This window comes from Oratosquilla oratoria, chromosome 32 (genome assembly GCF_046742065.1).
Source record: "Oratosquilla oratoria isolate Oo_2021 chromosome 32, ASM4674206v1, whole genome shotgun sequence".
NCBI classification, from domain to species: Eukaryota; Metazoa; Arthropoda; class Malacostraca; order Stomatopoda; family Squillidae; genus Oratosquilla; species Oratosquilla oratoria.
The window spans coordinates 11,443,918-11,458,758 of NC_134808.1; the positions used below are offsets into that span (position 1 = coordinate 11,443,918).

Genomic DNA, 14,841 nt, shown 5'->3' on the forward strand with positions numbered 1-14,841 from the left:
AATTTGAGTACCTTACCTGCTCTCATCATTTTCAGAGCTACTTGCACCTCATCTTTTCTTATTTTACAAAGGATTACAAAGGTGGAGCATATCAACAGGACACCTTTTGGTCCATATCTAGGTCGGATGCAAAAAAAAATCAAAATGATAATAGATGAATTAAAAACTATAATAATGTAAATAACAAATAAAATAGATAAATGCATAGGTATAGTTAAATAATAAACAAACATAAATAGTAAATGATAAATTGACATATAACTAATAATTAATGAGAATCAAACAGACAAATGATAAAACAAAAACAAATAATATAGAATAAATGATAATCATTACAGCATCTTGCTTAGGTGTTTATCTAAATGACTCTTAAAACTTCGAACTGAACTACATTGCACCGCCTCTGCAGGAAGTTGATTCCATTCATTAACTACATGGTTGGCGAAGTTGTTTCTACCCACTTCCAAAGTGAATCTATTTCCGGACAGTTTGAGACCATTGTTTCTTGTCGGATTCTCATTCAGTGTGAAAATTTTGTCACTTTTGATGTTATCAATTCCCTTTAGAATTTTAACCACTTCAGTACGGGACTTAAATCTCGCGGGCAGCAGCCAATGCCAGCCGTATGACGTAACGAAATAATATTCACATCATAAAATATAGTCGCCGCTTATATCGATCGTTCTCTCTTTCACCCGTGAATTTTGAAAAACACAGAGAATGGGATTCAGGGCGCATTTGGGAGAATGTAAAAACACAGGGGCGACTACAATAAATATAATCAAGATGCCGATATGGCAGCGTCGCGAATCCACTTGCTCCTCATGACGCCTACGTGTGCGGCACCGTATGGAAGGGGTTAAAGACCTGTATCAAGTCACCTCTAAGTCTACGCTTTTTTAAGGAAAACAGATTCATATGTTTTAGTTGATTTTCTCCTCCTTTTTCCTCCTCCATCACTGTCATTTTCTTAGTGTCTACCACCACTACCACCATTCCCTCTCTATCCTCCTCCACATTCAACAGCTCTCTGAAATAATCTGCCCATCTTCCCCTTATTGTTTCATCTTCTTGTTGTATTATTGCTTTGCATAACATTCTTATTACCATTGCTATTCCATTACTATTGCGCATGTCGGCGTTCACGCCTATGTTGACTGATCTTACATAATAATAAACAGTGTGTTCGAGCTTCCCACGCGTATCATTCACCCGACATGGTGGCAGCGGGTGGTTTTTCGACTATTTACGCAATTAATAGTCGAATACCGAGAAACCACGTCTCATAAGACACGCTATAAACTTCAGTGAACATCCTCAATTGGGAAAATCACGAAAACAATAGCTGTAGTGGATACGAAACGCGTGTGAAAATCGTGCCAGACTGCCGAGTTCGGAGCAAGTGCGAGCTAGTGGTTTTTCGACTACGCAATTAATAGTCGAATACCGAGAAACCACGTCTCGAGAGATACGCTATAAACTTCAGTGAACATCCTCAATTGGGAAAATCACGAAGAAAAACTACCATAGTGGACTAGAAGTGTGTGTGTAACTTGTACCAGACTACCGAGTTCGGTGAAGGAGCGCGCCCTTCCCTCAGTGTTGCATAAGTTTCCCCTCTTGCTTACGTAAACGCCCACGACGGATGATCGCAAATTGTTTATATCGGTACTGCTGACAGTGTTACGCTACCCTAGGCTATTCGTGAACAGTGTAATTCAGTGTAATTATTCCCTACTGGCGACGGTAAACGACGTATCTTCTCAAATAAACCTCCGAAAACGTTGTGGTTGTGCACTGGTGTTTGACAACGCAGACGACATCCACAGCAGTGACGACAGTGGAAGGATAGTCTACGATGTCTGCATACCAGATTCCAGCACCCCCACCCATGTCTTTGAAAGGAGACGTGGTGGAGAACTGGAAGGTTTTTGAAAACTCGTGGCACTACTACACAATTGCCACTGATCTGAACTTAGAATTGAAGAACGCCGATGGATCAGATAACACTGAGGGAATGAATAAAGTGGCTGCCACTCTATGTACTGTCATGGGAACTGAGTGCCAAAAAGTTATGAATTCTCTTCCTACGCTGACAGAGCAAGACAAGAAGAATCCTGCTAGAATACTCGCCGAGCTGCAGAAGCAGTTCATACCCCAGCGGAATGTTTTGTATGAACGGTTTCTCTTCTCAGCCGCTCAGAGGAGCAACGAATCCGTAGACGAGTATGTGCTCCGTCTTCGTCAGCTCAGTGAATCCTGTGAGTTTGCAAACTTGAAAGACTCTCTCCTTCATGACAGAATTGTCGTAGGTACGACGGATGAAGCAGGGAGAGAACGACTACTCCGTGAATGGCCTGTCCCAGACCTCAACAAAGTGATCGAAAGCCTCAAAGCAGCAGAAATCTCCAGAACACATAAGCAAGTAATTACAGGTAAAGTGCAAGCTGCAGTTGAGTACACAAACAAGCGGAAAGGTGCCAGTACATCTTCAACGAGGAAACTTGTGCACCAAAGACACCTCAATGAAGATGTAAGGAAACCACTGAAACCGAAACAGACAGGAAAGAAGAGAGGTGAATCTCCTTTCAAAGCATCTGGGTTTAGCCCACCAAGGTGTAGATGGTGTGGGAACACAGATGGACATTTCAGAAAAAACTGCCCAGCCAGAAATTCCAAATGTCACATATGTGCACGTGTCGGCCATTATGCTTCGGCTTGCCTAAAGTCAAAACATATTTACGAAATAGAAGAGGATGATTGTGATGAAGTAGATAATTCTTTTATGTTAGGGAAGTCAAATCTGCTAGTGAGAATTTTTGGTCAGTTGATGTGACAATAGATAGGAAAGTGACTAACTGTTACTTACTGATAAGTTTATTTTGAGATTTTGTAAACTTGAAGGGGGATGTTGTATTATTGCTTTGCATAACATTCTTATTACCATTGCTATTCCATTACTATTGCGCATGTCGGCGTTCACGCCTATGTTGACTGATCTTACATAATAATAAACAGTGTGTACGAGCTTCCCACGCGTATCATTCACCTGACACTTCTGTTAAGATCTGTCCATCTGCACCTTTTACCTTTTCTTCTCTATTTAACTCGCTTCTCCTTCCTCTCTTCATTTCCTCCCATTATTTTTTTTTTATTGTTCTGAAAAGTTTCTGTTATACTTCTCCCCCATTTTAGATCTGCTTACCATTTTGCCTCCTTTATTTTTGTGTTGCTTCTCTTTTTTTCTATACCTCATATGTCTCTTTCATCCTACTTTGGAACCAATCCTTACGTTCTTACGTAGTTGGAGTTTCTCGGCCGTATTCCGCCGCTTACATGGCGCTCATTACAGCCGCCCTCGTACAAACTAACACTTGTATTCTTGCTTCATAGTCATATCATCCAGATCATAACACTCAGTAAACAAGTATGTCTTCAGTCTTTTCTTGAATATTTCAACATTTTTGGCCATCTTAAGATTTAAAGGTAATTTGTTATAGAGTCTTGGAGCACAATTTTCAAAGGCTCTAAATCAAATTTCCAGATTGTACCGTGGCTCATGTAATCTATGTGGCATCACACTGTGTCTTAACAACATATCTGAGTCTATATGAAAGTCCTCAAGGAGATCATGTATATATTTGGGTCTACCAGAATTTAATGCCTGATAGGCCATCACACCTATTTTATACACAAGTCTGGCCTTAATTGGTAACCAATGCAGGTCAATTAAAGTTGGTGTTATTCTCTCACATGAAGATAACCCTTTAATTAACCTTGCGGCTCTATTCATGACAAGTTGCAGCTTTCTCAGTAGATAGTTAGGGAGGCCATAGTACAAACAATTACAATAGTCGAGTTCACTAATTACATAGTTATGAATGAGCATTTTGATGATATTCTTGTCAAGATACTTTCTTACAAAGGCTATATTTCGTAAGTGATAGCCTGCTACTCTCACCATCTGATTTATCTGACACTTAAAACTTAAGTTGCAATCCACCATCACTCCTAGGTCCTTCACATCTTTTACTTCCAATACAGTATCATTAATTGTCAAATGAGGAATGTTCAGTCTCATGATATCATGTTTTCCAACAATTACACAATCTGTCTTATTTTCATTTAGTTTCAGTTGTTTGGACTTCATCCATCTATTTACACTCAACTTTTCTTCAATATCAATATTTGTCACTGTCATATAAAATTGAGTGTCATCTGCAAACAACTTGAAACTCGCGCTATGTTTCTCAAGTATATGAGATAGTTCAATTGTATATATGCAGAACAAAACAGGACCCAGCGCACTTCCCTGGGGAACACCTCTTTCTAAGGTTTTTTCCTCTGAGTAAGATTTACCTATTTGAACACAGTATATCCTATCACTCAGTTAATTCCTTAAGTATTCCAATGCATCCCCATCTACACCAATCGATCTGCAGTCTCTCAATAGCAATTTATGCACAACAGTGTCAAACGCAGCACTCAAATCTAATAAAATCAGAATACCACACTTTCCCTCATCCATTACCACAAGTAAATCATTGATCACTGAGCACATTGCCGTTTCAGGAGAGTAAAGTCTCCTATAGGCAGACTGGTTATCAGGTAACACATTCACTTGTTGCATATGCTCGAGCAGTTGACTCAAAATAACATTTTCCATCACTTTAGATAAAAATGTCAAATTAGAGACTGGTCTAAAAGAATTCAAACACTGTGCATCAAGATTTCCTTTAATTATTGGCTTCATGATCGCTCTCTTCTCAGACATTGGAAATATATTACTTTCAATACTTTTATTCACTATGTCCATATAAATGTCCAGAAATTGATCAAAGTTCTCACTATGAATAATGTCTCTTATTGGAACAGGATCATTGTCACAATTTGTAAGTTTCACTCTCTGTACTATTAAACCAACAGTAGTTCTGTTTACTGAAGTAAACATTTTCTGCACTAAGGGGTGATTTTCCGGCGATCACCCCTCTTCTTCTACTTTTAGCCGGAGATGTAGAGAGCAATCCTGGGCCCACCACAAAATACACATGCCCAACATGCTCTAAACCCATTACTTCGAGCAGACAGACAAAGGGCTCAGTTCAGTGCAATATGTGCAAAAACTGGGCCCACCTCACTTGTACAACACTTGCTGACACAAACCAATACACAAACACTTGGACATGTTCTACCTGCCCTCCAGTAACCCCACTCCCACCTCCCCAACCACAGCCAACACCCTTACCCACTCCCAATTTCCCTTTGCCCTACCCCCGATTAGTACTCCCCTTCCTTTGTCCCCGATCTCTCCTTTCCCCCCCTCTGACCCAGATCCTACACCTTCCCCACTACCACCCCAACCTCTACCCCAAATGGCAACATACAACACATACAAAACACATAACATCAACATATTACAACACAACATTGACGGTATTAACACTAAAAAACATGAACTTGAACATACACATTGCGATTTTACAAGAAACAAAACTAAGACACTCACACAAAACACCATCATTTCATAATTACACCACCATCAGACAAGACCGGACTGACGGCAATGGCGGTGGACTCATCACCCTGATCCACCACTCCATCTGTTGTGTGGACACAAGTGCCACAACCAAAATTCTCCTCCCTACCACAGATAACACAACAGAAACCCAATCCATTCATATCCGCACAGGCAACAATTCAACACTGACAATAGTTAACATGTACATTCCCCCCCAATCATCCCCCACAGTTCCAAACACCTTCAGACCTCAACTTAGCCAACTAACCTCAATCCCCAACCTGATCATGGGTGGTGACTTCAACGCCAAGTCGTCTGCCTGGTATGTCGACAACCCTGACACAGACAGAGGGCTTGATATACAGACTCAGTTCGACTCATTGACTATCATGAACAACACGCATAATCATACACATATCCCATACCAAGCCCTCTACACTCCCTCCTCTCCTGATATCACCTTTTGCTCCCCCTGCCTAACCCCAACAACATCATGGAGAGTGTTCGGAGCCCTTGGCTCTGACCACCTTCCAATCATCATCACCACCAAAACAAGATGCACCCCAGCTGGCCACAGACACACTTACACCAATTACAAGAGAGCTAACTGGGAAGCTTTTACTGAAGAGACAGAACAACATTTTGAAACACTTAACAGTACACCAATCACAAACATAAACAATGCTGTGCACGCTTTTAATACAATCATACAAAACGCAGACAAGAGATACATCCCTAGAGGCAACAGAAAATCACACAACCCCAACTTCACACCAGAAATCCAAGGCCTCATCAGACAACGTGACACACTTAAACACGATACCCCCACACCTATCCCTCAAAACATAGCAGACCAAATACAAACACTAAACACTATGATTGCCAATAAAATACATGAACAAAAAACTCAAAATTGGCAAAACTTTATCAATACACTTGATCACAAAACAAACACCAGCAAATTGTACAAAACACTCAACAGCATCACACTATCCAACACTAACACTACACGCTCTCATGCAGCAATAATCACAACAACAGATAATCTACCCTCAAACAGACAACAAGCAAACGCACTCATACGTCATTTTGCACAGATGAGCCATCTTACTTCTCACCCTGATGACCGACGCACCATTCAATGTAAGAAAGACTTCCCCACAGACTCAGACTATACACCCTTCATAGACAGTCAGACAAAACTCATAATGCATAATCTCAAGCACTCATCTGCCTGTGGCCCTGATAACATAAGCAACATCCACCTAAAACACATTGGACCACAAGGTATACACGCACTCACAAACATTGCAAACTACAGCTATTCACACAACACTATACCCGACATCTGGAAGCATGGTAAAATAATCACCATTCCAAAACCGAACAAAGACCCAACAATCCCAACATGGCACCACCCAATCACACTTCTCTGCACCCCTTCTAAAGTCATTGAACGCCTAATACTTAAACTTGTCACACCATATATTCCCCTTGCTGACTCACAACACGGTTTTAGGCCACTACACTCCACAAACACTCTTCTGACAAACCTCACACAAAGAATTTTAGATGGCATCAATTCAGATAGGCCCCACCACAGAACACTTCTTATAACATTGGACATTAGTAAAGCTTTTGATGCTATCCCCCGCCACAACCTAACAAATAAAATATATAACACAGACATGCACAATAACACCAAAAGATGGCTGGCCAATTATCTGGCAGGCAGGAATGCTCATGTGTCATATAATGGCCAATCATCGCACATCAGAAACATTAAGAATGGAGTACCACAGGGCTCAGTTCTATCCCCCACATTATTTAATCTATACATGCATGACTTACCCACACCAGACACCTCAGAAATACAAATCTCTTCCTACGCAGATGACATAACAATCACATGCACACATCGTAACACAGACAAAGCTGCAGAAATAATCCAGCCTTACCTTGACACACTCAACACATAGTTCATCACAAACAGACTCAAAATAGCTCCAACCAAATCTACAGCAACACTTCTCACCAACTGGACAAAAGAACACAAATACATACCTCATCTCTACATCAACAACACTCTAATACCACACACAAACACACCGAAAATTCTTGGTGTAACATACGATACATCCATGTCTTTCAAACAACACCTCACAAACATAAAAAACAAATGCACACCCAGACTTAACGCACTTAAGTCAATCACTGGAACAACATTTGGACAAAACAAAGAAACTAATATAACGATATACAAACAATGCATACGCTCAGTGATGAATTATGCGAGTCCTGCATGGGCTCCTAATCTCAGTGAGACACACCACAACACCCTTCAAATCATACAAAACAAAGCCCTAAAAACAATTACAGGCTGCACAAATACATCACCTACAGACCATTTACACCATGAAACAAAAGTCCTCAAAGTCAAGGACCACCTCGACATGAGAGGCACACAAACACTTGCTGCAGCCACCACAAAGACATCACACCCGCTACACTACATAGCAGAACACCCACACACACCAAGAAACATTAAAACAACACCCAAAGACCTTTATTACGCACAGATACTCTCTTCTCTTCCTCCACAACCACCAAATACCAGCCTCCGGAAACATATTCATAATCATATCACTCACCGCTCCATTAACACACTGAAAGACAACACACTGCTGCATGCCAGACCCCCTGATATCCACCCTTCTGAATCCTCTCTCCCACAAAAGGACAGAGTCCACTTGGCCAGACTGCGATGCGGTCACCACCCAGCACTTCTAAGCTACTAGATGAGGCTGGACGACCGTGTTGTGAACAGCTGCCCAGGATGTAACACTTCACCCCATACCATACAACACATAATGGAAGACTGCATTATACACAATCATGCACGCAAACAACACAACATACACTCTATAAAGGATTTGTGGGAAAACCCAGTTTCGGCTGTGGCCTTCCTTGGGGAGACGGGACTGCTCGGACAGACAGTCTAGGGAACAACAACAACAACAACACCTGAAGTAAACAACAGTAATTTCATTTCCGGTACATGAGCAGTAAGGATTACTTTATGGTTCATGACCATATCAAAACCAGACACAATATTTCTAATGTTATTGTCAAAAAAGTCCAAGAATTTATTCGCTAGCTCTCTGTCAGAAAAACCTTCTGGTAACTTGTTTTTCTTTTTATTTCCTGTCAAATTATCCAATATTCCATACAACTTGTTAGTGTTTGTACCCGCATCTAGTGTCTTTTTTCTATGATACTCCTTCTTTCTCTTTATTATAAGGTGTTTTTCATAATTCCTTGCTTTTTGATAGTCTCTCCTGGCTTCCTCAGTTTTCTGTCTCCTCCAAAGCCTCTCTTTTTTCTTTTTCTCTTTCTTCACACGTCCCACTTCATCATTGAACCATGGTGCACTATCTACAATAACAATTTCTTTCTCTATTAACGGGCACATATCTTCATATTTTCCTTTAGCAATGTCATTAAATAATATCGAGAGACACATCACACACTCTTCTTATTTTCTATGAATATGATTATGTGACTCAAGTTTCTCCACATTTAGGGTGTTTACAACAGAAGTTATAGATAGATCCGGCATAAAATTTCTCATTGATTTACACTTTATTAATTTTGATTGCTTTTTACTCTGTCTATGGGGTATGAAAAATGTCACTAGATAATGAAAAGGCGACAAATGACAAATTTCGTCTACATGGAGACCATTAACTAAGTCATTATTTTTATCTGCAATTACCAAATGTAATATGTGGCCACCCATTGATGTTATGTCATTAACCATGTTCATTAAATTAAAAGAATCCATCACTTCAATAAAATCCATAGTACTTCGCACACTTAAATCATCTATCCACAGATTAAAGTCACCACAAATAAATGTATTTACACTAACCATATCAAGTGTTTCTAAGTATGTAGTAAATTGATCCGTGAATAAACTTTTACTCGCACTTGGGGGTCTATAAACAATAATAAAAGTACACTTTACTCCATCCATTTCACAACCAACTTGCATGTGTTCAAAACTTTCAAAGTTATTTGTGGAGTAAACCTTCAGTTTTTTAAATACATTAGAGAGAAAAATCCCTACTCCTCCACCCCGTTTTTCTGTTCTAGGTTTATGTAAGAAAGTATGCGTCACCGGAGACATTTCTTTGATTTTAGCGTTATCATATTCATTGAGCCAAGTTTCAATTAGTGCTAGAATGTCATAGCTTCATAGCTTTCATCAGTAATTAGATTCCGAATATCAAAAGTTTTATTACCTACTGACTGTATATTCAGTAATCCACATTTTATCTCTGAACGATATCCATCAATAGCCATGATCAGTAATGCTCCTTATCCTCTCTATCTCCATCGCCAGGACAGGACAGCAGGAGTCACCAACTGAGTGATTCACTTTGGGTTTTTTGTATCTTACAATTCTTCTCTTCTACTAGCTTCATCACTTCATCATCCCACCACTCACTACCCTTCCCTCTATTCCCTTCCATCTTCCTTGTTCCACATACCATCTTTGCACACCTTGTCACTTCCTCCTTGAAACACCCTCACTCCTCCACTCCTACTTGTACTCTATCCTTCACCACCACCTCCCACACTTCTCTCAGTTTCTCCTTGTATTCCTGCTCCTTTTCCTTCTCATTTATCCTCTTGAATATGATGATGCCTATGTGTGCATCGTGAGCCGCAAGTGGGGAATATGAGGATGCTGGTGTCGGCTTCCTAATTATATTTATTTTGTAGTTGTAGCTGAGTGACTCCCATATTCTGTGAACAGGCTTCATCACATTTTCTGTGACATTTTTATTCAGGGAGAAAGAGACTGAGTATAATAGCAGTAACTTTATATTTGTTATAGTCAACATTTGCAACACTTTGATGACTTGCACATCTTTGTAGCTGAGCATCTTCGTAGCTGGGTCTCCCATTGATACTGGTGTGCACGTGCGTACATGCACAAATATGCTACAAGATGTGGTTTCAACGAAGGCTATGAATCTTCATAGGGGCTTCTGGACCAAGCTAACCAACGTTTTTTGATTACACCCTTTTGAAAACAAAAGATTCTTTGCGTCTCAGGTCAAACCTCTGTCTTGAACAATAGCCCAGCTGTGTCTCTCGGATCAGCCACTTGCATTGGCTGATGTCTCAGCTGACAGTGACCCAACTTCTCAATATTCCTCATTGGCAACCCTTGTAAATATTTTGTATATGTTTCTGGCAACCCTCCAAGCTTTCCTGGGGGCTTGCCATGTATATAGTAGATAGAACAAGAACAGAACGGAACCGATTAAAATGAAGAACTTGGCCTGAGTTTCTCTTCACCACCAATTCAAATGTAGAGAACACAACATTCTACATTGTGGTGGCACATATGGGATTGCAAAGCAATACTAACTCTACAGCTGTGGACATTGAAGCAGCAGTGCAACACAAATTCCTTCGAAGTACCTTCCAATATTCCACTTACGAGCCAAAAGTAATGACGCTCTTCATGCCATTGCCCACAACCCATGCCACTCTGAAGCAAACAATTCAGTGACAGCTTTGATCTTTGCTGAAGCATCTTACATCCAAGGCAACCCCTCATAGCTGCACCACCCACAACCACAAAACGAAGCCCTAGTTCTACGCCGATCCCTCTCAGCTGCATTCTTCACCACCACCACGCCCACTGCTCCATCACGTCAACATACAGACGTATTCTTCAGCCCGATGGCAATTCTCCACCAGAGGCTTTCTCCACCACCATGATGCCTGCCGCTCCACCATGTCAACATAGAGATGCATTCTCCATCTATAAGAAAATCTCCCATCAGAGACCATTCTCCACCACCCACGATGCCTGCTGCCTCCACCACAACACAGAAACGTTGGCTTACCCTTTTCCACCACTGCACGAGTTGGATCATCTCCCCCTCCTCCAACATTGTATCACACTCCATTCAATCATCTCCGTGCCAGAGATCGTTGCAACATCTCCAAGCCAAAGCTCCACCACTATGCGCATCTAAGCTGCACAAGAATCTCTCACCTTTTATCTCATTCTCATATAATCCAATCACATCTTGATTTCATAAATTCTAACTTTCCTTTCCCACAACCACTTATTAATTGATTCCCCTGTTTCCATCAGTGAATCCTTCCATCTCTTCTTGCCCCCCACAGTGCCCCCTCTGCAGCCCCATCACCACCACACTCGAACATCACATTGGGTAAGTGGATATTTTTTTCCATTTTTTGGTGCCACCTAGGAGCAACACAGTCTCCACACATATTTTTCTTAATACATGAATGTCACAGACAACAAAACAAAGATATCCATTCTAACATCCAATATTGAGGAAACACATTCATTTGATACATTTGTAGAATGTTTTAAAAGGTCATTTGTGGCTTTTGAGCCACTTGGAGCACTTTCCCTCCATATACTCTCTTCCAAAAACAAACAATCATGGCCCACACACCACTAAAGAAAAGACAGTCAATAATAGCTTCAGCATTTAAGAGCAAACTCTGAGAAAGTCTCAAAAACTCAGACTGGGTCTCAAACAACACAATTTCATTGGATAATCTAGTCTCCCTCATTGCATACTTTTGCCTGCTCTCACAACTACACCCAGACACACTCCAGAAAGCCAGCGCCATTACATTCACACCAGGTATCACATTAGGTGAATTTTCATGGAAATTCTCTGACACAGAACAGGTACAAAGTCAGTCAGTACCCATAGCACCAACACATACGATAGCACAGGTCACACAGTCCCCCTCACATCACACAAGAGCACGACATACATTGCGTATGCGACATCACTCACGACAGCGCTCTCCTTCAAGAACACGAATGTTTAGTACACACTATCACAAACCAGGACACCTTGTTAATACGTGTTATCACAGATATCCGTCACAACCGAACCGATACTGCGAGCATCATGGCACTTGTTTTCACATGACTGATCTTTGCCATGAGATATCACAGACAAGAATCCCCAGATAGCTCTCGTGCTAGACATTCACATAACACATCTCATGCTAATGTTACAGTCATGTAACACATCTCCTGCTAAACATTCATGTAACCCATCTCCTGCAAGGTATTCACGAAACATCTTCCTTGTGACTACAGGGTACAAAGACTTGGGGCACACCCAGGACAGCCACTCCATACAAAGATATTCTATTTGCAACCTTACCGGTACACACCCTGGATATCCCAGACATGTCTTCAGGTTCCTTAACCTTCAATGCTAAGTCTAGTAATACCAAAGTGAAAATATTTCTCAACACGGGCTCCCCAGTTAACATCATGACACTACACAGTTTCCACAGATTCTGCACTGAAGCAAAACGTGTCACCATTTTGGAACCCCCAACGTCAACCTTTGCAATGTAGATGGTGTACCCTTCCCAATCATTGGTAAATTTTTTCTGGAAATTAGCTTCAAAGATAAGTGCCCAGCCATTCCAGTTACTACCTACATAGCTGATGTCCATTTCCTTGCTAATATCCTCATAGGCTTAACACTGATGAAGCAATATAATATCATTTACCCTGCTCAACATGGCATCATTTATGCTAATCACTTCCTCCCTGCATTGCCATCAGCAAATTCCCTTAAAGTCAACTACATCAATGTGGCCAAGCAGGCAAAACCTGATTTAATGCCAAGTAATTTTAGCACAACTGCTCAAACTAACTCTACTTCATCACACAAGGATGCACCAGCTCTTAACTCAGATGGCACTGACACACATACACATTTCAATAACTCTAACTCTTCCATTTCACTACCAGCTGTAGACATACATTCCAAGAATAACAGACATGCAAACTCTTCACATATGTCAAAATCTGCAAAACCTGGGACAAAATTCCCTGTAAATAACATTGATCCTTCAATGCCTGAGGACCATTTCCTGCCCCTCCTAGAAGATTTCAACACACAATCTGCCCCAGTCTCAGAAGTGTTGTCTACCTTCAAACACACTCATTACAAAGGATTACGAAGGTGGAGCATGCAGACAGGAGACCTTTTGGTCCATATCTAGGTTGGATGTGAAAAAAATCATAATGATGATAAACAAATAAATGAATAAATAAAAACTTTAATAATATGAATAATAAATAAAATAAATAAATGCATAGGTATAGTTACATAATGAACAGGTAAATAGTAAATAATAATAAATTGACATAACTAATAATAAATGAGAATCAAACAAATAATAATAAACAAACAGACAAATGATAACAAAACAAATAAACAAATGATATCAAATAGATTATAGTCATTACAGCATCTTCCTTAGGTGTTTATCTAAATTATTCTTAAAGATTCGAACTGAACTACATTGCACTGCCTCTGCAGGAAGGTTATTCCATTCATTAACTACATGGTTGGCAAAGTTGTTTCTACCCACTTCCAAATTAAATCTATTTCCGGACAGTTTGAGACCATTGTTTCTTGTCAGATTCTCATTCAGTGTGAAAATTTTGTCACTTTTGATGTTGTCAATTCCCTTTAGAATCTTAAAGACCTGTATCAAATCACCTCTGGGTCTACGCTTTTTTAAGGAAAACAGATTCATATGTTTTAGTCGATTTTCGTATGATTTACTTTTGATATTTGGAATCAGTTTTGTAGCTTGCCATTGTACTTTTTCCAATCTGTCAATGTCTTTAATGAGATTTGGTGACCATATGGAAATAGCATATTCCAAATGTGGATGAACTAATGATTTATATAGCTTGTTAATGAGAAATGGACTTTTGAAGTCAAAAGATCGTGCAATCAGTCCTAGAATTTTATTTGCTTTCTCAGAGGCTGAAATACACTGCTTGGATGATTTGAGATTGTTACTGATAATTATGCCGAGATCCTTTTCATACATACATACATACATATACCAAGGCTTTTTCCCCCTTACAAGGGAGGTAGCCAAAATGGAAAAGGCATAAAATTATTCCCACCCATTACATCCCTGAATACACTCCACACCCCTCCGCCCTCCCTCTTATCTTAGCACCTCCTAGATGATGGGTCATCCCTGCACCTTGTCCACTGCCCTGGGTCAGAAGCAGTGTCGCAAGACACAGCACATCCACAGCAAGGCCGCTTCATTAAATCAACAACCCCCCCTTCTCCGTCCCCCCCTGCATAGAAGGAGAAGACGGGGAGAAATCCCTTCAGGCTGCGTCAAATTTTGCTCACACATACTAACTCACCCCCCATCCCCCTGCCCATTCCACCTCATACATCACAACATCATCC

General features: G+C 40.5%; 1 protein-coding gene across 2 annotated transcripts in view; it reads left to right on the forward strand.

The window, feature by feature from the left end:
• Window positions 1-14,841, forward strand: part of Nadk2 (NAD kinase 2, mitochondrial) — a 186,670-nt gene that overhangs the window by 9,619 nt on the left and 162,210 nt on the right. The window contains exon 2 of one of the 2 annotated variants that reach the window (XM_076213806.1): window positions 11,732-11,778. The exons of the other annotated variant lie outside the window; for it this stretch is intronic. The gene's annotated coding sequence lies outside the window, so the exon portion shown is untranslated. The remainder of the gene's footprint in view (window positions 1-11,731; window positions 11,779-14,841) is intronic. 2 annotated transcript variants of the gene reach the window in all.